Genomic DNA, 27,947 nt, shown 5'->3' with positions numbered 1-27,947 from the left:
AGGAATTAAATTTAGTTCAACAACACAAAATACTTTCCAGGGGTATCTTGATATACCACCATATCATTCATAATTTGGATAAAATAAATTTCCTTAAAAACAATAACAAATGTATAGTGGCTTTGTTATTGCTGAAATAAGATAAACTTGAGTTGACGATGGCCAGATATGTGAAGTTGTACATTGTTCAATAAATTCCACTGATTACGTCAAGTTCTGAATCATATCCATCAATAGTACTCTCATTAAAGTTGGCAAATCTACATACATTCCCACAGTTAGAAAATGTAATTCGTAAGAATTCTAATGTATTTCTGCTTTTGGAGAATAGGGTCAAACTGAAAAACTGAGATATCAAGAATACGTTAAGAAAAATGAAGTTTTGATCATGAACATGAGATATCTGATAGCAAAGTAGTAATAGTTTCAGTTTGTCAAAAAATAAAATATGAAAATATACAATCACTTGTAATATGAAAGCAATTTTCATTTGGTAACTCTATATAGATCATTAAAAACCTTTTAGGAAAATAGTCATGTAAGATACTAATGTACTTGTCAGCTGTCATGATGAATTCTGTATTTTTAGTGACCTATGCTGGCTCAGGAATTCTGGGAATTGAAGTCCATGAGTCATAAAAGAGCCAAGGTTGCCTACCCCTGGACTAGACTGTCTATTTATCTATCTATCATCTAACTCTATCACAGATCTTCATGTTTGCATAGATATATCTTGAGAGAGGGATTCTTTCAAGTGGGAATGTTTATATGTCATAATTAAATCTTGATGTTTAACCAGCAATATATTGATAGACAATGCAATCACCTTAGGTCTGGTATTATGTAAGCTTTTTAAGATGTTCCATATACTTGTGTTCTTGATAAGGTGCAGTTACTTCAAAGGCATATTAATATGAAGGGATTCAGTAGCCTAACATAGTGTAGGTTATATTGTAGGTCACTCATATCCAAGAAAGGTTGTAACTGGAGAAATACACACCAGATAATTAAGATCAATTAAATCTGGAGGAACTGCATGTTCAGCATAAATACAGCCCTACATAATTCCTAGACTCATTGTAAGGACCCACCCCACTTTGCATCTTAAGAAGACAGAACTCTTGGAATAGTTCCTCCAACAGGCATCCTTTATTAAGAGAAAATGGTTGCAGGCGTTCTAGACAGGACTTGGGGTTCAAGCTCTCCCATTCAAGGTTTTAAGGGGTTCCCCAGTAGCCCCACCCAATCACCCCCTTCTTCCAGCAACAGTCTCAGGCATTACACTCCCACCCCCTTTTCCTTACTGCAGGCTGGATGGAGACTTCAGAAAGGAGTACATGAAAGGTAATAGCCCCATTGTTATGGTTAGTCCTTTTGGTGATATCCACATCCAGTCCCTTTGAAGTGTACTGAAGGAAGGGAGGGCCATAAAGCCCCTTTGTTCACCCCCTTCCCTTCATCATATGACAGAATCCAGAAAAGGCAGAAATGGGGTTTTCTATAGTTGATAACTAGAGATGAAATATAATTGGATTCTGACATCCTGCCCCCTTAAAAATAAGGCAGATCCACCTGAAAGAAAACAAAACAGGTATAAAAGTTAGTCAGGCTTGTTAGGATATTCTGTGTGAAACTTCTTTAATAGCTTCGGGGCCCTGACATGATGTTTATGGACCCACTCGTTTTGTGAGGCAGGGAGGTGTTTCCAGGCAACTAGGTACTGAGTCGCTCCATGGTATCTCCTAGAGTCAAGGATTTCCTTTATTTCGAAGTGTTGTTCGCCCTCCACCATGACTGGAGGTGGTGGGGGGGATTTTTGGCCATAAAGGTGACTGATGCTCTCTTTCCAGCAAGCTGAAATGAAAAATTGGGTGTATTTGCCTGAGATTTTGGGGTAATTCTAATTCTACTGTTCCTGGGTTTATGATTCTTTTAATTGGAAAAGGCCCTATATATTTTGGTCCAAGTTTTTTACTGGGCTGTAGGGACTTTAGCTATTTTGTAGATAAGTACATCATTTCTCCTATAATGAATGGTTTAGGCTCAATCCTTTTTTTATCGGCTTATGCTTTGTATGCCTGCCTAGCTTCATCTAGTGCTTTTCTAACTATTGGCCAGGTGTCTTGTAATTGTTCCATCCATTCTTTCAGTAATGGGATCATTGGTTCGTTTGGGATTAATTCTGGCATGGGGTTGAAACTTTGACCAGTGGCTATTTGAAAAGGAGTGTAACCTGTGCTGGAGTGGACTGCATTATTGTAGGAAACTTCTGCAAAAGGGAGTAAGTCCGCCCACCCGGTCTGTTGGAAATTAAGAAATCATCTTAGATATTGCTCAAGTATTGAGTTCATTTTTTCAGCCCCCCCCCCATTACCCTGTGGGTGGTGGCTAGATGTCAGTCCCTGAGTAGTTCCTAAAAGGGATACAAATTCCTTCCAAAATGCAGACGTAAATTGCACTCCCCTATCAGAGATGATGCGTTGGGGTGCCCCGTGCAATCTATAAATGTGCTGGATGAAAAGTTTCACTAAGGCTTTTGAGGTGGGAATCTTTTTTTTTTTTTTTTGTAAAAAAAAATTATTTTCAATTTTACAATGCATTACATTCATAAAAATACTTCAGATAAAGAATAAAGCAGATTGATCCACACAACATTCGGTATTACTCACCCATTTCCCCCCTAACTGCATCCACCCTCTAACCTACTTCCCTCTTTCCCTCTTCTTCCTCTTCCTCACTCTCCCCCTCTACTCCTTCTCCTCAACCTTCCTACTTGCTTCTCCCCTTCTTCCTATCTTCTCGCTCCGGATGCGGTCCAGGGGAAATACCCGAGCAATTCCTCTCTCCAAATTAAAACATCAATATTATATATAATAAAACTATTTCTACTTATCTGAGCTACTTAAACTTCAACTTCCCTTTCGAGAGGTGTGACAGCATGTCTTTCATGAGGGGCACAGGGTATAGGTTGCTTTCACTGATTGTATTCAGGGCCCTATAATCCACGCATAAGCGTAAAGAGCCATCCTTCTTCTCTCTAAAGAGGACCAGGGCAGCCACTTTAGGCTTGGCTGGCTCAATGAAACCTCTCTCTAGTTTTTTTTTTTTTATGAATCTTTCCATTTCCTCCTTCTCCTTTGGGCTCATGGAGTATAATCTGGGCTTCGGGAGTTTTGCCCCAGGCTTGAATTCAATGGCACAGTCTGTGGGTCAGTGGGGAGGGGGAGCTCATCCGCCCTCTCTTCACTGAAAACTTCAGCAATGTCTCTGTATTCCTCTGGTATTTCTGGTGGTCCCTTTTCCTCTCCCATGGATGCTCATTCTATTCTTGATTCTGGTAGCCCCCCTTGGGATTTTAAGTCCATAGGGTCCCCCTTCGGGAATTTGATTTCTGTCATCCTCCAATTCACCCAGGGGTTCCATTTTTTAACCATTCCATCCCTATGATCATTGGGCATTCCATGCCTGGGGTCACCACAAACGTTATGTCCTCCTCATGTTTGCCCAGGGAGAGGTGTATTGGTAAAGTGGCTAGGGTAGCTGGCACCCCCCCCCCTGCTATGGATCCATCTAACTGACCAAATGAGATTGGTTATTCCAGTCTCCTCAACGGAATGCCCAGATTCCCCACTAGTGTCGGGCTAATGAGGCAGTGGGTGCAGCCAGAGTCTATTTTTTTTTTTTATTGAAAGTTTTATAAATTTTACAAAAAGACAAAAACAATACAAAACAAAAGACAACATATACAAAAAAGAAACTAAACATTACATATATATATATATATAAAAAAAACCCATCCCCCACCCCTCACAAAAACCCTCCCTTCCCCCCCCTGAGCTTCCCAGAGCAGAATATAGGCTTAATTAAAAATTAAGAAATAAAAATAAAAAATTAAATTAAAAAAATTATATATATATATATATATATATATATATAATATCTATATATATATATATATAAAAATAAAACTTATAAAAAAGCTATGTGATATTTTTGTATACCCAATCTAAATTGTATAAATTTTATCCATTTGTCCCAAACAGCAAGGAACTTCTCTTGCGTTTGTTGCTTTAAGAAAGCCGAAATCTTTGCCATTTCCGCCAGATAAGCTACTTTAAGAAACCATTCCTGCAATGTAGGCAAAGATTCCTTCTTCCAATATTGTCCTACTAACAGCCTAGCGGCTGTAATCAAATTTAACATCAATACAACCTCCTTTGTATCACAATCTGTAACAATGCCTAACAAAAATAATTGCGGAGTAAATTTTACCCTCCTTCTAAAAATTCTCTGGATATTCCACCATATTTTGATCCAAAATGCTTTTATCTCTCTGCATGACCACCAAATATGATAATAGGAAGCATCCTTATAACCACATCTCCAACATTTGGGTTGCACGTCAGGGTACATAAGAGACATTTTTTGTGGATCAAGGTGCCATCTATAAAACATTTTATAAAAATTCTCCCTAAGGTTCTGTGCTTGTGTAAATTTGACATTTCTCACCCAAATGGTTTCCCAAATGTCCAATGAGACTGGGACACCAAAATTCTGCGCCCATCTAATCATACAATCTTTAATTAATTCCGTTTCTGAGTCCATTTCAACTAATACCCCATAAATTCTCTTGATATGGGTTTGTCTTTGATCCTTGACTTGCTTAATAAGATTTCCATCTTCTCTAAGAAAACCCAATTTACAATCCACCTTCCATTTATCTACTAGTTGCCTATATTGAAACCAAGAATAAATAATATTTTCTTGCGCTAAATCTTCCCGTATTCTTAACTGCCAGTTTTGCCCATCCCATCTAAGTAACTGACTATAAGACACCATGTCCATTTTTACTCCTCTTTTTATTCCTTCTATCGCATGCCAAGGTATAGCCCATAATGGAACTTTAAAATCACTTTTATAATATTTTCTCCAAATCCTAAGTAAAGAAATTCTTAAAATATGAGATTTAAAGACCCAGTCCATTTTTTTATTAAATATTAAATAGGCATGCCACCCATAAAGTAAATCCCATCCCTCTAAATGAAGTATCTCAGGATTTGTCAAATTTACCCAATCACTGATTAGTGTTAAAACCACCGCATCGTAATATAATTTCAAATTTGGTACCTTAAGTCCACCCCTCTCACGGAAGTCTTGCATAATTTTAAACTTAACCCTTGGCTTTTTCCCTGCCCAAATAAATTTATTAAGACCCTTCTGCCACTCACTTAAATTAATCTCATTTTTCAAAATCGGTAACATTTGAAACAAAAAAAGAAACTTGGGTAGAATATTCATTTTTATCACTGCAATTCTTCCCATGAGGGATAATTGCAACTTCTCCCAATTCTTCAAGTCCTTCTGTACCCTGACCCACAACCTTTCATAATTATTTTTAAATAATTTTACATTAGAAACAGACAACATCACCCCCAAATATTTTACCTTATTAACAATCTCAAAACCCGTCAAGTTAGCCAAAATCTGCTTCTCCTGACTAGACATATTTTTAGGTAAGATTTTAGTCTTATTTACATTAATCTTGAAACCCGAAACCAAACCATAATGATGAATCAACTGTAATAAGTTTACTGCAGAATAATCAGGTTGCGACAAAGTAACAACCAAGTCATCCGCAAAAGCTCTCAACTTATATTCTTTTTTGTTAACTTCTATTCCTTTAATTTCCTGAGACTCTCGAATTTTGATCAATAATATTTCCAGTGTTAAAACAAACAACAATGGCGATAAAGGACACCCCTGTCTAGTACCTTTCTCTATTGTAAAAACCTCCGACAAACCTCCATTAACAATAAGTTGTGCCATTTGTTTTTGATATATTACCGTAAGAGCTTGTAATATCTTTTCGCCAAAATTCATTTCTTCCATTACTCTTAGCATAAAATGCCAATTCAATTGATCAAATGCTTTTTCAGCATCTAAAAATATGAGCCCTGCAGAAACTTGGTTGTTCTTGTCTAAATATTCTAATAGATTAATAATTTGTCTAACATTATTTTTCATATACCTTCCTGTTATAAACCCTGATTGATCTTTATGCACAAGATGATGCGCCACCCTCATAAGCCTATTTACCAAGATTTTTACAAATATCTTATAATCCACATTTAAAAGAGATATAGGCCTATAATTTTTTGGTAAAGTAAGATCTTGATCCTCCTTTGGAATCAATGATATAAAGGCACTACGCCATGAAGGAGGAATCTCTAAACCCTGTAAGATACCATTAAAAAGATCATTTAATGGTTGGATCATCTCCTCCATTAAAGCTTTATAATAAACAGCTGTTAACCCATCCGTACCCGGTGCTTTCCCTAGTTTCAATTGTTGAATTGCTGAGGCAATTTCCTCCTTAGTAATTAAACCATTAATTTCATGTTTCTGATCCTCAGTCAGTTTAGGAAAACTTGCCTCAGCTAGATATTTATTTATATCTAGCAGTTGCACATTAGTAGATTTGTATAACTTTTGATAATAATCCAAAAAAGATTTTTTAATCAATTCCTTCTGAGAAACTAATTTACCCTTGTAATTTATTTTCTCTATTATTCTCTGTCTCTGTTTCTTTCTTAATTGATAAGCCAACCATCTCCCAGGCTTATTAGCATTACAAAATGTATTTTGTTTCATAAACAATAAATTGGTTGCCGCTTGATCTGCTATCAACATATTAAATTGTGACCTTAGTAACTTTACAGATTCTTTAATACTTTCATCAGAAGGATTTAAAATCAAGGCCATTTCTTTTGATTTAATTTCATCTTCAAGTTCTCTACGTTTCTGCATCTGCTTCCGCTTATGACAATTATTCATTTTTATCAAAACACCACGCATAAATGCTTTACCTGCATCCCATACCATTGACATTGAAGTCCCCTTATACATGTTCAAAGCAAAATAGTCCTTTAAACACTCCTTTAACTTTTGAACATTCTTCTCTTGTCTGAACAAATTTTCATTAACTCTCCAGGATCTCCTTTCCTCTTTCTCTTGAGTCAGCTCCATCCAAACTGGGCTATGATCCGTCAGTGATCTAGGAAAAATCTTTACATTCTTTACTTTATTATACAAATCCGTAGTAATCAAAAAAAAAGTCAATTCTTGAAAAAGATTGGTGTCTATCAGAAAAAAAAGTGAAATCTCTCTCCTCTTGATTACATTCCCGCCAATAATCCCTTAATTCCCAGTCTTCCTTCATATCAAAAAAAGCTTTAGGTAACCTTGCTTGTTTAAGAAAAGGAGAGGAACCTTTCTTGTCCCTTTGTATATCTAAGACACCATTCCAATCACCCATTAATACCACTGATCTATAGTCAAGCAATGTTATTTTTTGATGTAACTGCTTATAAAATTGTTCCTGTTGTTGATTTGGAGCATAAAGTCCCACTATAAGTACTTTCTTACCATATATACCAAGTTCAATCATCACATATCTCCCCTGGGGATCTGATTCTACCAGACAAGCTGGTAGGTTTTGTTTAACATATATAACAACTCCCCCTTTCTTCCCAGGAGCAGAAGATATAAAATGAGATCCCAAACGAGCATTGACTAAATATTTCTGATCTTTAAGTAAAATATGAGTTTCCTGTAAGCAAATAACATCATTGGTATGTTGCTTCAAATAATAAAAGATTTTTTTCCGTTTCTGAGGAGAATTCAATCCATTAACATTCCAGGTCAAAAACTTTGCCATCTCCCTTGGCACGCAGCCTGGAGAAGACACCATCAAGATCTGAAAGAGCTGCATGTGTTGCATAACTCTTGGGTCTTGCTCCTCCCACCGGCGATGATGCACTTCCAGAAGAATTCTCTTTAGGCTCTTTTTTACGTTGCTCCTTCTCTTTACGCTTATAAGCTGCACGAGTCATCCTCTGCTCTTTAACCTCCATCTGGCGTTGCCTTTCAGCTTGTATCATCCCAGCGGAAACCAAACCTAATGCCTCAGATTGCTGCTCGACTTCCTTGCCACTCGGAGATTTCTGACCAGATGGAGTTGAGCCTGCACCCAGGACCGAAGTATAAAACTCTCTAGCTTTGTCAACTGTATTCAATCTATAGCGTGTCCCCGCATGGCTCAAAACAATACCCATCGGAATTTCCCATCTAAATGGCATCAATCTAGCTTTGAGCTCATTGGTTAAAAAAGCGAAGTCTTTCCTGCTTCTTAAAATTTTGGATGGGATTTCCTTTAGAATGATAACATCTTGGGCAGCAATCTGAAATCTTTTGTTGTAAAAGGCTTGTATAATCTCATTCCGCAGGGACTTCTTTGTAAAATAAATCACCACATCTCTAGGCAAATTCTTCTGCTTAGCAATCCAGGAGTTAAGTCTATAAATTTTTTCCACTTCTCTATGTAATTCTCCTTTATCCATATCCAGGGCCACTGCCAGATCAGTAAGGACCACCTCCACCAAATCTTGATTCATATCTTCCTTGAGGCCTCTAATCCTCAGGGCATACTCCATCTGTCTGTACTGAAACATCAAAATATCTTCTTGTGAGGACTCCACCTTCCTTTCCACATCTTGAATTTTATCATCAAAGGAATCAACTTTGTTTTCCACTTCCTCAAGCCTTGCATCGAGCTTAACCACCACAGTAGCCAAGCCTGAAACTGCTGCAAGTATATCTTGTCGTAAATCATTATTATTTTCTTGCAATTTAGTCTTTATCCCCGTTATCTCTTCTTTAAGATCAGATTTAATTTCTGATTTAATCTGTGAGGCAAATTGCTTCATTTCCTCTCTCATTTGAACTACAATCTCTCCCATTATGCCTCTGACCTCTTGTGCTGAAAGTCCAGGCAGAGGGGGGGAGGGTGGTGGCTGAGCCGGTGGTACATGTTTAGATTGTTGTTGTAATTGTGCAGTGGAAGTTATAGGAGAAGAAACAACCTTAGGTATTGAAGCAGGCTGCTGTCTCTTTGAAGCCATTTTAAAAAGCGCAGTTCTCACTTCCCTTTCCCCTCCACACAAGAAGGGAGGAGGAAAGAAAAAGAAAAAGAATTTAAAAAGAGACAAACTATAGTCCTTGAAAATCCAGAGAAAATCCAAAGAATAAAAGATAAAAGAGCAAACAATTCAAAAGAAAAAATTCTAAGCCAAAAGCAAAAGCAAAAGCCAATCCTTAAAAAGGGAAAGTAAAACAAAAGGGAAAGGAAAAAAAAAACTCCGACACTTTCAAAACGCCATCTTAAATCCTTTCACTAATATAACAAAGAAAAGGAGGAAAAATAGTAAAAATCAAATAATAAAAAAAATAAACACCTAAAGTATATAACAAAAATCCTTTAAACTGCTCCGTCCGTTTAAAAATTACTCACCAAAATACTATAAACACGGAGATAGAAGCGGCGGTTTCTTTTGCTTCCTAGGAAGCAAAAACAGCTGGGAGGCGGAGATCAGCAGGAGCTCCGAGGGAACACTCCTTTCACCCCCTCTAGAAATAAATCCAGAGGGGGTTTAGGGGTTCTACCTCTATTCCTGCGTTCTCTGTCCCTTCCCTTTGCCCGGGAAGGGAATTCCGAGCCGCGGGCCAGCTGATGCGCGCTGTGCTCCGCGGCTCTGACACTTCCCCAGCTGGACGGCTAAAAGATAGCCGCCATCGCCATCGCCTCGTACCGGAAGCTCGGCCAGAGTCTATTAAGGCTTTCACCTTCACGGCTTTGGGCATGGGGGGAATTAATATAGTCACTGTCTTGAGGATGGGTGCGATGCGTCCACTTACCAGGGGTTCGCCTTCCGAGCTGTCATCTGAAGCATCCACCTGCCCTGCGGTGTAGGCTGGAGTTCTTTCCCCCTGATGAGCAGAGGTGGGGGGTTCCACAATTTCCATCATTCTCATGGCATTTTCTTTTGGCTTAGCTGAAGACTTTCTGGATTTGCTGATTGTGGATCTGTCTGGGTTGTGCTGGGGGGCTTTGGAGCGGCATTCTGCAGCTCGATGCCCTTCTCTTCTGCACTTGAAACACCCCATTTGCTTCTTGGCTGTAGCCAATGGTTTCACTGGTTCGTGTGTCAACTCAGGCGGGGAGCGGCTCCATTGTTTTCCTTGGCGGTGTCTCTTCAATATGTTGATCTCTGCTTCCTCTGCCAAGACGTACCATTCCTCAAGTTGGTGTGGGTCCCCTCGAGGCAGGCAAGTATCATATAGGTCATAATTTAATCTGTCTTTGAAATGGCTAAAGAGGATGTCTTCTGGCCAGTTCAGTTTGCTGGCAATGGCTCGGAATTCTTGCGTACATTCAGCCACCAGGTGTTTGCCTTGCCTCATCGTTTTTATCCTTTCGTGAGCTTTGCGATCAGCCAGGGGATCTTCAAATTGCCTTCTCAGAGAGGACATGAAATGGTTGAAGTTGTTGAGCTCTGGGGCATTGGAGTCATTCAAGGTCAGCACCCAATGTGCAGCCGGTCCGTCCAGGGCAGATTGCGCGATCCAGATGCGGGCTTCGTCGCTGAGGATGTTCCGTCCGTATTCCTCCATGTAGGTGAGGACTTGGGTTAGGAAAAACCCCAATTATGTTGGCTCCCCTTTGAATTTCCCCTCCAACAGCGGACGTCTTGGAATGGATCAGTGCCTCCATTGTTGGTGGTAGTGTCTTCCATCCAGATCGCCATCTCTGGTTCGGCAGGGGGTGGGGACTACTGGATCAGCAGATGTCCCCGGGGCATTTCCCCTTCAGTGTCTCTCCCTTTGCGGCTCCAGGGTGGCCGTAGGGCTCAGGATTCTCCTCTCCTAGGGAGCTGAGAGTTGTGTTCATCAGATCAATAGCTTTCTCTAGGATCCAGTCCGAGTACGGTGCCCAGCTTTCTCCCTCTTCACTTGCGTACAGGGATTTCTTCATCTCCTGCTTCCATTCTGGTTGCTTGGGCCCCCGTCTCAGAGTTACCTTTATTGATTTCTTTTCCCACTTACCTTTCTTTCCAACGCCCATTGACCAGCGAGGCTTGTGGTCCCGTGCCTTTACCACTTCTTCTCCTGAGAAATCTGACCTCTCGGATCCCGACATCTGGCAAGGTTCCAGTCGGGGCATTGGCTTTCTTTCCAGGGAATTTTCCCCCTTTCTTTCTCCATTGTCTGACATGGTAAATTTTTTTTTTGCAAAAATCCCCCGGCAAAGGTCTCCCTTCCAGTGGATTAATTTTGCAAGTCCTGTCTAATGTAAGGACCCACCCCACTTTCCATCTTAAGAAGACAGAACTCTTTGGAACATTCAAAAAAATTTTAATAGAAGGATAAAATTTACACCACAATTATTTTTGTTAGGTGTTATTGAAGATTGTGATAGTAAAGAGATTATTTTAATGTTGAATTTTATTACGGCGGCAAGGTTATTGATTGGGCAATATTGGAAGAAAGATTCCTTGCCTACCTTAGAGGAATGGTTTCTTAAAGTTTCTTATTTATCGGAAATGGCTAAAATTTCAGCTTATCTGAAAGACCATTCACAAGAGAGATATAATTCTGTGTAGAAAAGATGGGTAAATTTTGTTCAGAACAAATATGGGATTAGAAAGTATTATTTTGCTTTTGAATAATTTATAGTGTAAAGTTGTTATGGTTAGATTTGCTGATTTTATTGAATTGGAGTTAAAGTGTTTTCTTAATTTTTTAGGATTTATGTATAGTTGATTGATGTCTATTTAATTTTTATGTTTTTTTTCCCTGTTTTTTTTTAGCTCTGTATTCAGCTCTGGGAAGGGGGGAGGGTTAAGGGGGGGATGGGGGAGGGAGGGGGGAGGGATTTTATTGTAAAAGTTTATAAAAATTTCAATAAAAAAAGAAGACAGAACTCTTGGAATAGTTCTTCCAACAGGCATCCTTTATTAAGAGAAAATGGTTGCAGGCATTCTAGACAGGACTTGGGGTTCAAGCTCTCCCATTCAAGGTTTTAAGGGGTTCCCCAGTAGCCCCACCCAATCACCCCCTTCTTCCAGCAACAGTCTCAGGCATTACACTCCCACCCCCTTTTCCTTACTGCCGCCTGGAGGGAGACTTCAGAAAGGAGTACATGAAAGGTAATAGCCCCATTGTTATGGTTAGTCCTTTTGGTGATATCCACATCCAGTCCCTTTGAAGTGTACTGAAGGAAGGGAGGGCCACAAAGCCCCTTTGTTCACCCCCTTCCCTTCATCGTATGACAGAATCCAGAGAAGGCAGAAATGGGGTTTTCTATAGTTGATAACTAGAGATGAAATATAATTGGATTCTGACATTCATGATTTTTTAGTCTACAGTATCTCCATTTTATGAGGGATCACTCTCAGCTTATTAGCCCTCATCCATTCTACTGGCCCAACACTTACACCATCATTGTCAGACTCCATAGATCAAGGTTTACCTATAAATCTTCAATCCTTAGCTTCACATAGCCCAGCTAAAATCTAGGCTCTTTTGAGTAATGAAGTCTCTTTCAGATTAGACATAAAGAGACAATGAGAAAAAATTTCTCTGTGCTGCCCTCCTCAGTCAATACTACTGTCTTCCACACCACCACACTGCCATCTTCTTTAGTTTCAACACTATTTTTTTCAAGGTAGTAAGTATTATCCCTTGATGCCAAGAGGCATTTGAAAATATAAATTTACTTGAAGGCATGCTCAAATGACTTCAAGTAAATTTATATTTTTAAATCAAATCTTGCCTGACAGCAAAAAAAAAAAAGTATTTTACCCCTGCTTCTTTTGAGAGGTTTTTTTCCCCCAACCTTCACAGGTTTTTCAACTAAAGCTATAGAGATATCTTATCTAAGCACTAATCAGGTTTCACATTGCTTATCTTCTGTGTACAGAAAATGTCAGGCAGATGCTTACAACTTCTGAGAGACCAGTCATTAAACCATCCTATCAACCTCACTGTGTTTGACATTGATACCTAAGATGGATAAAAATGAGTCAGTAGGTGATAGGCAAAACAAATGCATCTTAAGCTAAAGTTATTTAATATAATGTTATATTAAATATATATACTTTTTTGCATGTGTAAGCTTCCAATTAAGAAAAGTGAAAATATAGCTAACTTGAAGACTCTTTGATATTTTACTTTTTTCTTGCCATTTCAGTTACTTTTGACTTTAAAAAAGATATTTCACAGGCATGGAAAATAAGCTTCTTTTATTAAAAAATGCTACATTCTCTCTGTATGGAGGGAGGGGAGGAAGAGAAAGAGAAAAAGCAACAACTTCTTTACTTGCTAAAAAAAAAAGAAGCCCTATCATGATTTTTTATCACCTCTGCTTATCAATGTGCTTTAAATTTCCTTGTCATTTTTACTTGAAATATAGCTTGTGTCCTTTATATAAATAAGTTTATTTTTTGTAGCTTGAGAACTTGTATATCAAGGTTGTCACTTTAAATTCTGGAAAATATCTCAGGGCTAGAATAGATGTGACTTTAAGGAAGACCATTTTCTGGTACATTTTCTTTTAGATTCTGTCCAAGATCTGATCTGAAACTAGTATTTTTATTACTTCTTCTGTCACTAGTATTGATGATATTGGAATTAAACCTGAAAGGACCAACATGATGAAAATCTTGCTCCTATGATATAATCAACAGTTGCTAAAGCACACTGCAAGTAGCTTTAGGATCCCTAAGTAATAATAATTATTTATTAATTTAATAATGCTTTAAAACAGTGGTTCTCAACCTTTTTAATGCCGCGACCCCATAATACAGTTCCCCATGTTGTGGTGACCCCCAACCACTTATACATCATGGGTGCCAGGGGCGTGGCCAAAGAAAAGGGGAAAAAAATGGCGGACAGCCTTGTTTGGCGACCCCCATGAAATGGTCGTTTGACCCCAAATGGGGTCCCGACCCACAGGTTGAGAACCACTGCTTTAAAAACCTGGACCATATTATGTTTGAAATTTGGAGGATAAAGTCAATCATGAGAATTCTTACAAATGCTAATATAAGAGCATTATGACTCTACTTCAGGGATGTCAAACTCAATTTCATTGAGGGCCACATCAGCATCGTGGTTGCTATTGGGGGGCTGGGTGGGTGTGGCTGGCATGGGCATGGCCTACTGGGAGGGCATGGCCAGTTTGATATCACTCACATCAGGGGCACCTGTGTGGGCCTGGGCAGGACTGGGGTGCATCTGAGGATGGGGAAGGGAGGGTGGGATCGGGACGAGCACAGGGCATGGTCCACTGGAGGAGCCTCACTGAGCCTCAGGCTGTGCACAAGGCCCCTAGACAATGGCATGGACTGCCTAGAGCCCTGCGCAGCAGAGATCAAACACCTGGCCCTTGAGCACCAGGACCCCACAGCCCTTCCTAGCCTAGCCGCAGTTCCCCAAGGGGGCGCCCAGCTGCACTTACCTCCTCCTCAATGCTGCTGCTGCTGTGCTCACTCTCCTTGGCCAGGTTGCCCATGGTGGGTGCAGGAGGACAAAGTGTGTGGGTCAGAGGGAGGCCCACTCCCTCTCCATGCGAGGAAACCTGACTTTGTAACAAAACATCCTCAGCAATAGGATGGGAGACCACCAGGAGATGGCAAAAGGGCAACAGGGCTGCTGGTGGCCAAGTGCTAAGGCAGGACTTCCCTCAGACCCTCCCTCCCTCTTATTCCAATCTCCTCCCTCCCTCCCTCCCTTCCTCCTTCTTCTCTCTCTCCTTCCCTTCCTTCCTTCCTCCCTCCCTTCTCTCCTTTCTTTCTTCCTTTCCTTCCTTCCTTCTCTTTCTTTCCTTCTTTCCTTCCTTCCTCCCTCCCCTACTTACCTCCTTTTCATTCCCATCTCCTTTCTTCCTTCCTTCCTTCCCTTACTTTCTTCCTGTTTCCCTCCCCTCCTTCCCTCCCTCCTTCTCTCTGTGCCCAGGAAGGGATGAGGGGAGGGGGAGAGGTTGGCAGCACTTCTCTCAAAGAATAAGAGTTGGACGAGACCTTTGAGGTCTTTAGTCCAAGCTCCTGCTCAAGCAGGGGACATATACCATTCCAGACAATGGAATATCCAATCTCTAACTAAAAGCCTCCAGTGATGGAGCATCCACAACTTCTGAAGGCAAGCCTTTTCACTGGTTAGTTTTTTTCACAAGTCCTTAGTTCTAGGCTGGTTTTCTTCTTGATTAGTTTCCATCTATTATTTGCCTTTTGATGCTTTGGAAAATAGGTTGACCTCATCAAATATTGGAACACTGCTATCATCTCACCATCCCTAGTCCTTTTCACTAAGCTAGACATACCCAATTCCCACAAACATTTGTCATATGTTATAGCCTCCAGCCCTCTAATCATCTATGTTTACCATCCATTTAGACCAGATGGTCCCCCTGGTTTAGTTTATAGAACAATGGCCACAAGCAGAGCCTTCTCAGAGACAGCACCCCCATTATAGAACTTTCTCCCAAGGAAAATATAACAGTGCAACCCTCACTGGTTTAGAGGCAACTCCAAACACACTGTTCAGCCAGGCATATGTAAAACAACAACACATTTTATGGTCAAACAGCACTAAGTAAATTACTACTAATATTTTTCTTTCTTAAAATACACACTTTTAATATTGTTTTAAGCAGTGCTAGTGATGCTTTACAATAGCTGTTTTTGAGAGTTTTCTTGTAAACCACCCTGGATTTCTCAGAAACTTTTAATTTCAAATTAGATGTTGATTTAATAAGTTAGGCAGAAGAAACAAATGTTTAAATACATCTAAATCCCACAGACCTACTGCCTCCTAGGCGCATACTGCAGAGAAAATAAGGCATTGCATTTCTAGCCAGCATAGCCACAAGATGACACCCAAAATATATTAGTTTGGTAAGGCTGGATTAAATTATAAAAGAGCAGATGAAGGGAAGTATTTTTTTCTCTGACAAAATAATTGGGGGGTGAGTTGACTTGGCTTTTTAATTTCAACTCACATCAATTCCTCTTAACTTCCCATTCAATCCAAAGAGTTCTATTATTGCCTGGATTTTAGGGAGGGGAAGAGGCAAGAATAGAGCACAAAGCTAATCTGCAAGTTTGCTCTCTCGCCTGCCTACACACCACCTTCCCGTGTGTGTTTGTGTGTGTGTGTGTGTGTGTGTGTGTGTGTGTGTGTGTGTATGAGCACGTGTGTGTGTGTGTGTGTGTGTGTGTGTGTGTGTGTGTGTATGTGTATGAGAGACAGAGAGAAAGATCCCCTTTTTGTAAGTTTGCTTACTCTGCAACGCTCCCGGTTCTCCACACTTTTGCTTCCCTGCTGGCTAAATCTCTCTCTCTCTCTCTCTCTCTCTCTCTCTCTCTCTCTCTCTCTCTCTCACACACACACACACACACACACATTAATAAAAAAGAGAAGGAGGGGGGAGAAAGGTGGAAACTCCTTTTTGTAAAACCTCAGCTTCCTCCTCTTCTTCCCCTCCTGGCTCTCTCTCTCTCTCTCTCTGTCTCTCTCATACACACACACACACACTTCCTGTTTTCTCCTCCTCATCCTTTTCCTCCAGCTGCACCTGAACGGAGTGGGAGGAAGTTAAAAAAAAAGAGAAGGGGTGGAAGAATGGGGGAAGCTCTCCTTTTTTGTAACATCTCGGCTTCCTCCTCCTCCTCCTCTTCCACTCCTCCCTCCCTCCCTCCCTCCCTCCCTCTCTCTCTCTCTCTCTCTCTCTCTTTTTCTCTCTCTCCCTCATACACACACACACACACACACACACACACACACACACACACACACCCTTCCTGCTTTCTCTTCCTTCTCACCCTTTCTGGCCTGGCAAACCAGAGCCACACGTGGAGAAGCCGAGCAAAGTGGGCCATGGCTGGGTATGACAGGGTTAAGCTGGGAGGGGTGGGGTGGGTTGAGGCAAATGAGCTGCAGCTGCTGCTGCATACTGTTAGCCCCTGAGTGCTCCCTGATTCCTGTGCGTGCACCAGGGTGCCCAGCTGGGTTGGGGTGGGCCAGGACTGGGGCAGTGGGGGCCAGTCCCTTGCCATTTCTGGAATAGCCCCAGGGAGCCAAATCTGGGCCCTTCCTGGGCCAGATCTGGCCCACGGGCCTTGTGTTTGACATGTCTGCTCTACTTGTTTTTCAGAAATGTTTCCAATATTTTGTAAATAATATCATGTTATAATTTTGTCCAAGTTACTTTACCCAAGTAAGTTAATTATATAGTTTATATTTATAAATGATTGTTTGAATCAAATCCACACTATCAGGAATTTACTTCGGGGATTGTTGCTTTAGACAAGTCTGAAATTTTCCTAATTGGATTGATTTCATTTAATTTAACAACCTGTCTCCAGAATTGGTGAATGCTCCAACACTGGAAGTTTTTAAGAAGAGATTGGACAACCATTTGTCTGAACTAGTATAGAGTTTCATGCCTGAGCAGGGGTTGGACTAGATGACCTCCAAGGTCCTTTTCAACTTTAATTATTATTATTATTGATCATCGCACAGTCAGCCAGATGTTCAGACTGGATTTGGCATTTTGTCTACCTATCGAGTCCTTACCCAGGACCTGGGATAGGCAGATGTGGATGTTTGATGGTATTACAGATATCGTCACAGGATGGAAGCAGTTCCTACTAAGGCCGCCTTTTGCAATTGACTAATAGCGAATTTGTCAATGCCAATGGTGTTCAAGTGGTGCTCCAGTTGTTTTGGGATTGCACCCAAGGAGCCTATGACTATTGGTACTACCCTTGCTTGCTTTTGCCACAGTCTTTCTATTTCTATTTGTAGGTCTTTGTATTTTGTTATCTTCTCCAGTTCTTTCTCGTCTATTCTGCTGTCTCCAGGCACTGCCACATCCATTATCCAGACTTTTTTGTCTTTCTTATCGACAGTTGTTAAGTCTGGGGTGTTATGTTGCAGGTGCTTGTCTGTTTGAATTCTGAAGTCCCAGAGCAGTTTAATTTTATCATTTTCTATGACTTTCTCTATTTTATGATCCCACCAGTTTTTGCTTACAGGCAAATGATATTTTTTGCAGATCTTCCAATGCACCATTGTTGCTACTTTGTCATGCCGCTGCTTGTAATCAGTCTGTGCAATCTTCTTGCAACAGCTTACCAAGTGGTCCACTGTTTCTTCAGCTTCTTTGCATAGGCGGCACTTACTGTCTGTTGCTGTCTTCTCAATTTTGACTTTGTATGCATTTGTCCTTAAGGCTTGGTCTTGTGCAGCCAGAATTAGTCCCTCGGTCTCTTTCTTCAATTTTCCTGTTCTTAGCCATTGCCAGGTTTTATTATTATCTGCTTTCCCAGCTATTTTTTTCATGTATTGGCCATGTAGTGCTTTGTCTTCCCATGCCTCTATTCTGTTCTTCATTTGGTCTTTCTTGTAGGCCAGTTTGGTCTCTCCAGTAGTTAGTAAGCCTTCCTGATATACTAATTTCAGTGCATCTTCATCATTGTTCTTCAGATATTCTTCCAAAGCCATTTTTTCTTCTTCAACCATCTGATGTACTTGTAGCATTCCATGCCCACCTATTTGCCTTGGTAGATAAAGTCTGTCAATGTCACTGCGTGGATGAAGGGCATGATTCATTGTCATTATTTTTCTGGTCTTCCTATCCATTGCTTTTAGTTCTGCTTGAGTCCAGTCCACTATTCCAGCTGTGTATCTAATGACTGGAATTGCCCAGGTGTTGATTGCCTTCATGGTATTTCCTTCATTGAGTTTGGACTTTAAGATCTTCTTCACTCTCTTGATGAATTCACCTCTAATCTTTTTCTTGACTTCAGTGTGCTTGATGTTGTCAGCTTGAAGGATACCCAAGTATTTGTAGTAATCTTCCTTCATCCAGACTCTTAATGTTATTTTGTGGGGCATCTTGATTTCTTCAGTTTTCACTATTTTTCCTTGTTTGATAGTAAGTGTGGCACATTTGTCCAAGCCAAACTCCATTATAATATCTTGGCTATATATACGGACAGTGTTGAGCAGCGATTCTATTTCAGATGATGTTTTTCCATACAGCTTCAGATCATCCATGTAAAGGAGGTGGGATAGTCTGGCAGATGTTTTTGATGTTTGATAACCATATCCTGAGTTATTCAGTATTTTTTTTTCATGCCCAAGTTTTTTTATTAATTTTCCAATATTGCATTTACATATTTGAAAAGTAGTGTGGTGGTTGAGCATTATAATTCCATTACATTTAAATATCATCAGTACAAATCTCAAAGTATTACAACAACTAATTCCCTCTCTTTCCCCCATAAGATCTACTATCATATTCAGATCAATACAGTTCTTATTCTATCAATCAAACAAAAAATACCTTTCTAATATTCATCAATAATCTTCAGCCTATATATATCTTAATTAATTTGACAATCCATCTTTTAGACAATAACCTAATAAATTTTTCTTAATTTTAATTTTGCATTGATGTTTAAATTTAAAGTTTAATCTTTATCATTTCCAGATTTTAAATGATCCCAATTTCTCAGTCTCCTATCTCATATTTAGGGCTAATAATTATTCTTTTCTTTTCCTTTTTCTACTTCTTTCCTTTCTTCCTTTCCAGAAAAAGAGAAAATAAATAAATAAATAAATAAATAAATAAAACATCAGCATTTATACCATAAGCCAATATACAAATTTAATTATTAGTATTTATAATTAAATACTAATTTAACTAATAAATAAGTTAAGTTAATAAGTTTTATTTAACCTGTGTCTCAACTCATGACAATATCTTAAATTCAAGTCTTAGTTATCTATAAACATTCAAACTTTTAGCAAATCAGTAATCTGGTGATTAATTTTCCCTTAATATTTTAATTTAACATTTAATATTTATCTTTTTTCCAAATTTTAATTAAACACAATTCCTTTATCACAATTCCTCATATGATCTAATATTTAAAATACAGACCTTATATGTAAAGTCTATTGTATATCTTAACAAACTAATAAGACAATATAATATTCTTATTTCGTTATTTATATTTCTAGATTTTATAAAACCAATTTTTTTATCTGAAATCATTACAATATCTTATGTTCAAAATACATATTCTATCCATTTAAATATATTCTATTTTAGATCTCATGTATAGATCAAAACCCCAATCCCTTTAAGTCTAATTCTAGCTTTTTTCCTCTACCAAATCATCTTTCGTATCTTCGCTTTTAAATCATCAAAAAGATCTCCTTGTATTGTTGTAACTATTGTTTGATATTGATAAGGGCGTTCAGTTGCTGTTTTCTTAAGAGGGCTAGCTGATTTAACAGGTCGTCTCTTTATTTTTCCAGTTTGATGCAGTTGTCCCGAAGTATTTATCTTGTCTTTCATCTGTTTTTCTTTTTTATCTTCAAATTCCTTCTGGTTATAAGAAATGTCCTCTCCTTGTTCTCTATTATCAGTTTCCTCTCTGTGTTTTCCACTGTTTGTACTTGTTGAGTATCTAAGTCTTCTGTCATAACATTTGGTTGTTTCCCCCTTTCTATAGAATTCTGTATAGATGATTCTTTAGTTGAAGTCATAGTTTGAGCTTGCATATGGAGAGTTTGGATAATTGCTTTTAACATATAAAGAATTTGTTCCTGTACTTCCTCTGTGGGAGAAATCCATTCCTGTTCTTCTTCCATTGTCGTGTATTAAACTAAACAAAAAACTTACAATCAAAAAGTCCACCAAGTAAAAAGCTGGGCTGAGTTTCTTGCAGATGGTGCTTCAAGGTTGCTTTATATCTTATCTGTTTTCAAGGCTATGAACAAGTCTCTCTTAACGAATAGCAGGTTACAGTCTCAAATTTAGCCAGCAAATGTCATCTCAGAGTTAGTTAGATCTTTTCAGTTTTCTTTTTCCCCTCTATTTTAAGGGGGAGAAAAAGAACCCAAATCTTCAATAATAGAGTAAAAATCAGAGAAGAAGAAAAAATAGAGAGTATAAAGTTACAAGTCTTATAATCCACCAGTTTTAGAAAATAGAATTCCAATTAGGATCCCAGTATTTTTCCCAACGTTTTAGACTCCCAAGTGGTTGATAGCCACTGTTTCTGGAGGGAGGGCTAAAATCCCCCTTCCTTCACCACAGGGGGGAAAATACTTTAGCAGCTTATTCAAGTAATTAAGTAATTAGGATGTAAGAGAGGCAGATCTCACCCAATCCTTTCCACACTGCTTTGAAGTTGCCAGATGTTAATGTGACTTGGCCTAGGGGCAAGCCATATTTCTATGGCCGGTCCTTTTATCCTCCAGTTTGGAGAAATTGCCAGGTCTGACAGGAGAGTTACTGCTCTCCTGCAATCCAGCAAAAGCCCCTCCTTGCTGGTCCCCTCTTTGGGGCAATTTTTGGCCCTTTTCAGGGCCCCCCAGCAATGCAAAACTGAATGGGGGAGGGAGAGCAGATCTCCCAGCTGTCCATGGTGGCTGCATGACGAAACCGGAAGCCTGAGTTATTCAGTATTGATGACAGAGGAAACAGTGCAATAACAAATAGTAGTGGTGATAATGAATCTCCTTGAAATATTCCTCTCTTGATATTAACTTCTCCCAGTCTCTCACCATTGACCTGCAACTGTGTCTTCCATTGTGCCATCAATCTTTGCACAATTTTTTTGATGTTTCTGTAATGTATTGAGGTAAAGTATTTGGAATTGTTGAAAAAACAGTCATAAGACTCTGTCAGTTAAGAGCCAGACTTGCTGTCTACATGCTAATTATCTTGTGTTAAAGCAGGAACTAATATTTGAATCCTATTGGCTGCCACCTAGTTGTTGAGTGTATAAATAAGGGTGGAGCTGCAGTTATCCAGGCTTCTGTTTTAAACCTGCAATAAAGAGCTGTTTGTTCACCTACTGCCTAGTCGATACCTCACCGAACACCAAACATAACAGTGGTGACGAAGGTGGGATGTGCTACCAAATTCGAAGAGCTGAGTCACTAAGGGGGTAAGCCAAGCAACGACATCTTGGTTGGAACTGCATTTTCCCTCATTCCTGCCAGTACAAAAATGCTGGAGGAAGAGTGTTCCCAAGGAACCGTCCCTGGCAGATTAGAAGAAGCCTTGGCAGCACAAGGCATTGCGAGGCTGAAAACAATGGAAGCAACTCACCATGGCCAAACTTGGGAAACTCTCAGAATTTAACATCACACATCCAGAGAGGTGGAGCTTGTACATCGCATGAGTCGAGAATTACTTTACAGTCAACCAAGTTCGTGAGGATGGCTTGAAGGCCACAACGCTGCTGTGTTCGAGATCGCCGAAAACTTAATAGCTCCGGCACCACTTGAATCTGTTCCAAATTTAAGAGAATGCTCAAAGAACACTTTGAGCCAAAGCTATAAGTCATCGCCTGGAGGCACGCCTTCGAAAGAAGAGATCAACGACAGGGCGAATTGGCTGCCGAATTCATTGCTGCCCTTCATAAAGCGGCCCGACCCTGCGAGTTACAAGATCTTGAAGAGAGGCTGCGAGACCACTTAGTGTGCAGGTTAAGAAGCAGGGATCTCCAACAGAAATTGTTTGCCAAAGAGACTATTTCATTTCAAGAGGCCCTAAGAGAAATCACAGCCAAATAAGCTGCCGGGGGAGCCGTCAAGGCTTTACGGCTCTCTAGGAGCATTCCCTGCACAGAGGTCATCCTCCAGGAGGGTGCTGAGAGATTTGAAGACTCCAAATTGGATCAAGAGGTCGATCGCTTACAGCAGCCTCCAGAAAGAAGGCCACCATGCCCAGTTGACAAGGCAGTTCCCTTCTCTCGATGTGCAGGGTGTGGAGGCCAACACAAATGTGCCAACTGCAGGTTCCGCACAGCAACGTGTTGGGCATGTGGCAAGCAAGGCCACATAACCACAGTCTGACAGGGTCATTGGAGAGTGAGTCCACCAGAAGAGTTTCCCCAGAAAAGTACCAGGGCCCCGGGGCAACACATGGTAGGCTATTGCACCACTAGGAGGAGTGTACTTAAAACAGGTGCCCTCTTAAGGAAAAACTGCAGTTTAAAGTCAAGCTGCAGGGAGTTCCATGCAACATGGAACTAGATATGGGAACCGCATTATCCATAATTTCCCAGGGAACCTTCAAATACATTTGTAGTCAAAGCGGCAAAAAGGTTAAGCTCAAGCCGTCGAACCTTGTTTTAAGGGATTTCTAAAACTCCCAAGTAACAGTCAAGGGGGAAGCTTCACTCTGGGTGTACTTCAAGGGATTTGAGGGCCCCCTGGAAGTTGTAGTAGTTGAGGGCAACCGCACAAGCCTCATTGGGCTTGATTGGTTTGATGCATTGGGAATCCATGTAACTGGAATAAATAGCACACAAGCAGTGGACTTAGCAGCAGTTTGCCGGGAGTTTGCTGACATTTTTAGCCCTCACTTAGGGAAATATAAAGGTCCTCCCATAGCTCTTTGGCTTCATCCTTCTATAACTCCAATACGGATCAAGCCATGTAGAGTGCTCTTCGCCCTCAAGCAGAAGATCGATGCAGAGCTGGATAAGCTGGTGCAGCAAGGCATCCTTCAGCCAATGGATAGCAGTCAATGGGAAACCCCCATTGTCACACCATTTAAGGCCAATGGAGAAGTGCAAATATGTGCAGATTACAAGTGCACTATCAATAGAGCACTCCAACAACATGCATATCTGGTGCCTGTAGTCAGCCACATTTTGGCATCACCACAGGGAGGTCACATCTTTGCCAAGTTAGATTTGGCTCAAGCCTATCAGCAATTGCCGGTGGATGATGATGCCACGGTGGAAGCTCAAACCATAGTTACTCACAGGGGAGCTTTCAATGTTAAGCGCCTACAATTTGGGGTCAGTGTTGCCCCAGACCTCTTCCAGAGAGTGATGGAGTGCACGCTCAAGGGTATTCCAGGCATGTACCCATATTTCGATGATGTCCTCATAGCTGGGGAATCAGTCAAAAAATTGGCAAGGCCATCCTTCAGCGCTTCTGCAAAGCGGGGCTGAAGCTGAAGCGGGAGAAATGTAAGATTGTGGTAGCTTCAACTGAGTTCCTCGGTTTCCATATAGATGCCCAAGACATTCATCCTGCTGAATCCAAGCTCAAAGCAATTCAGCAGGCCCCCAGTCCAAAATCAAAGGGGGAGTTCCAAGTGTTCCTAGGACTGCTCAATTTTTATCATACCTTCCTACCTCACAAGGCCACAGTGGCAGAGCTGTTACACTGGCTCTTGGACAAACATGCACAGTGGAAGTAGACCCGCATCCATGAGAGGAGCTTCTCAGCAGTCAAATCACTGCTGTCTTCAAACTCTGTTTTGATGCATTTTAACAAAAAGCTGCCTGTCTGCATTGCTTGTGATGCATCACCATATGGGGTTGGGGCTGTGTTGAGTCATGTAATGACTGACAGAAAGCAAGCTCCAATAGCCTATTACTCGAGGACCTTGTCCTCTGCAAAGCGTAATTATGCTCAAATAGATAAAGAGGCCTTGGCCATAGTGGCAGGGGTCAAGAAGTTTCGTGACTACCTGTATGGCAGGCCTTTCATGATCTTCACAGACCACAAATCACTCCTGGGGTTGTTCACAACAAACAAGCAAACTCCCCAGATCATATCTCCTAGGATGTTGAGGTGGTCAATATTTCTGTCAGCATACAATTTCAATTTGATTCATAAACCAGGTAAGGAAATGGGCCACGCAGACGGCCTTAGCAGACTGCCATTGCCGCATTTAGAGCCTGACCCCGCTCCAGCCATGCACATCCTGGCTATCAAGGATCTGCCTAAGTCTCCCCTTGATGCAGGGGATGTGGCTGCGGAGACAGCATCTGACATGACACTAAGCCGCGTGTTAAACTGGGTGCTCACAGATTGGCCAGAAACTAGTCCAGGGTCTAACTTCCAGAGTTTTAGTAGGAGGAAGGATGAGCTTTCAGCTCACAGGGGTTGCATCTTGTGGAGTAGTTGGGTTGTAGTCCCAAACTCACTGAGGACTAGAGTCCTGGAGTCTCTGCATGAGGGACATCGAGGAATAGTCCGGATGAAGGCACTCACACGAAGCTACCTTTGGTGGCCTGGGCTGGACAAAGATATTGAGGCTCAGGTACACAGCTGCCACATTTGCCAGCAATCTAGGCCAGAGATGCCCCATGTCCCAGTCCATATATGGGAAACCACACATGCCCCTTGGTCCAGGATTCACACTGATTATGCAGGGCCTTTCCAGGGACAACTCTTTCTCATTGTGGTGGACAATCACTCCAAGTGGTTAGAGGTCGCACCTGTCCCCACCATGACTGTTTCCAGGACCATACAAGAACTGTGCAGGATTTTTGCCACACATGGGTTACCCGATGTGATAGTTTCTGACAATGGGGCCCAGTTTACTGCTTCAGAATTTCAGTCCTTTTTAAGGGCAAATATGATTAGACATACCACATCAGCCCCTTTTCACCCGGCTTCGATCGGCCAAGCAGAGCGCATGGTCCGAACAATGAAGGAATCCTTAAAGCGGATAGTGTCATGCCTCTGTCCGAGCCTAACTCCGAGGGAGACATGGAGTTCCCTGTTGAGCCCCAGGACGGGGTGTCTGTGGCTTCGGAGGACTGTAGGGAGGAGCAGGCTGAGGCAGGCCAGGGCCCTTCAGGTTTGGAACATAGAAGGCAGAGTTCAGATGAGGAGCAAGGCCCCTCCCCACACGATCCTAGAGCAAGGAGAGCAGAGAGGAGGGAACAAAGGAGGCAGGCTCATTTGCTCAGGAGGAGAGTGTCCCGCCCCACTCCACAAGGCACACCTGGGGAGTAGGATTTAATGAGACGCTGTGGGGTGGGGCATTTGCTGGGAACAAACGTGGAATCTTGAGATAGTGTGACTTGTGCTCTTGTAACCTGGACACTTTGTATTCTGGACCAGTTTGTTTCCTGCTGCATGACCACAGACTACATCTTGATCTCTCCTTGCAGTCTGCAGTTTGCAGTTCGCAGGCAAGTTGAGAGTTAAAAGGACTCTATGTTTTCTTGTTATCTATCTTACCTTGAAAACAGTGTAAACTTCCCTGGCTGTTTTGTTTGAACTTGTGCCAGCATATGTGGGGGCTTTTGGGTGAACATTAACAGTGATTAAAAAGACTATTGCTCTTGCCAGCTGATTGCTTTGCTTCCGTTCAGGGCCCTGGGTCATCACAGATAGTCTCAGGTAACTGGCAACACAGACTGGCAGATTTTCTATTCTGCCAACATACAACCCGATGCACTTCTACGGGCAGAAGCCCAGCAGAATTAAGATGGGGCCGGTGTTTGATCACAAAGCTGGATCGCCTACATCCAGATAGAGTTGCCTCACAAGCAACACAGCCAAAGGCACCACGGCACTTGCAAGTTGGCGACCCAATCTGGGGGAGGAGCTATGGGCAAGGGGCACTGTGGGTGGTAGCTATGGTTTGTAAGGTGACAGGGCCACTTTCTTACGAAGTGGTCCTGGAAGACGGTCGCGTGCTACATAGGCACATCAACCAACTGCAGCAGAGGTTAGCAAACAGCCAATAACTCATTATTCTAGTGACAATCAGACTCAGGAGCAGCACGATGGCAGTAGTGCATCAGACTCTGCCAGCGACGGTGGAGCTCTCCGACTAAGGGACGAGACTCAAGCTACTGGTGAGTCAGTCTCAACCACTGATACCACAACCAATGGACAATACCAGCTGATGGCTCCATTTTCAGGACTGGTGGACTCTGTTCCACCTGTGGACACTGGCTTGGGCCTACCAGGACATCCCAGCCACAGAGACTCGAGTCTACCTATGATAGATGGGTCCCATAGCCCTGGTCTTCCAAGCCTGGCAAGCGAGCTGACTGACCAAGGGCCTCCAGCAGTTCTGAGGCATTCGGAACAGGTGAAAAGGCCACCAACCTATTTAAGGGACTATGTTCAACATATGACCTTATGAACTATCTAGGGGAAAGGGGTGTAATGTATTGAGGTAAAGTATTTGGAATTGTTGAAAAAACAGTCATAAGACTCTGTCAGTTGCCAGACTTGCTGTCTACATGCTAATTATCTTGTGTTAAAGCAGGAAGTAATATTTGAATCCTATTAGCTGCCACCTAGTTGTTGAGTGTATAAATAAGGGTGGAGCTGCAGTTATCCAGGCTTCTGTTTTAAACCTGCAATAAAGAGCTGTTTGTTCACCTACTGCCTAGTCGATGCCTCAGTGAACACCAAACATAACAGTTTCTACTGACTCCTGTTATTTCTAGGCACTTGATTATCTAGTCATGTGGCAGAGAATCAAATGCCTTTTTGTAGTCAATCCATGGCACATTCAAGTTGGTCTTCCTTTTTTTGCAGTTTTCCAAGATTATTTTGTCTATTAGGAGTTGATCTTTGGTACGTCTGCTATTGGGGCGGTTTCCTTTCTGCTCAGGTGGGAAAAGATTGTTTTCAACGAGATGTTGTTGTACTGCATCAGCTACCACACCAGTTAGCAATTTGAAAGTTGTTGATAAGCAGGTAATTGGCCTGTAGTTGCCTGGTGTTGCCCCCTTTGCTGGATTTTTCATTATTAGGTAGGTTTTACCAGTTGTTAGCCACTTTTCAATTTCTCCTCCTTGTAGTATATTGTTGAACTGCTTGGCAATGAGTGGGTATATAACAGTTAGATGTTTCAACCAAAACCCATGCAGTTCATCTTCATCTGGTGCTGACCAATTTTTGATCTTCCTTGCTTTTTTTCTACCATTTTTGTTGTTATTACTAGTTCTTTCATTTCAACTTCTGTTTTATTTGCATCCACCTGTTTTAACCAAGTCACATCCTTGTTGTATTTCTTTGGGTTATCCCATATCTACTTCCAGAACTGCACTGTTTCTTCCTTGTCAGGTACTGGCTGATTCATTGCAGTTTCTCCATTGATGGATTGGTAGAAACATTTTTGATTGGATTGAAATTGGAGGTTCTGCGTATAGTTTGCAATTCAAGCTTCATATCTACTGATTTTCCTGGCTATAGCTGTTATTTGCTGCTTTATTGTTTCCAGTGCTTCCTTGATTTTCCTTGTTTCT

This window comes from Crotalus tigris, unplaced genomic scaffold, assembly GCF_016545835.1.
Source record: "Crotalus tigris isolate CLP2741 ecotype Arizona unplaced genomic scaffold, ASM1654583v1 scf7180000017600.4437325, whole genome shotgun sequence".
NCBI lineage: Eukaryota > Metazoa > Chordata > Lepidosauria > Squamata > Viperidae > Crotalus > Crotalus tigris.
The sequence above is the reverse complement of the archived record's forward strand: the minus strand, read 5'-3'. Positions refer to the sequence as shown.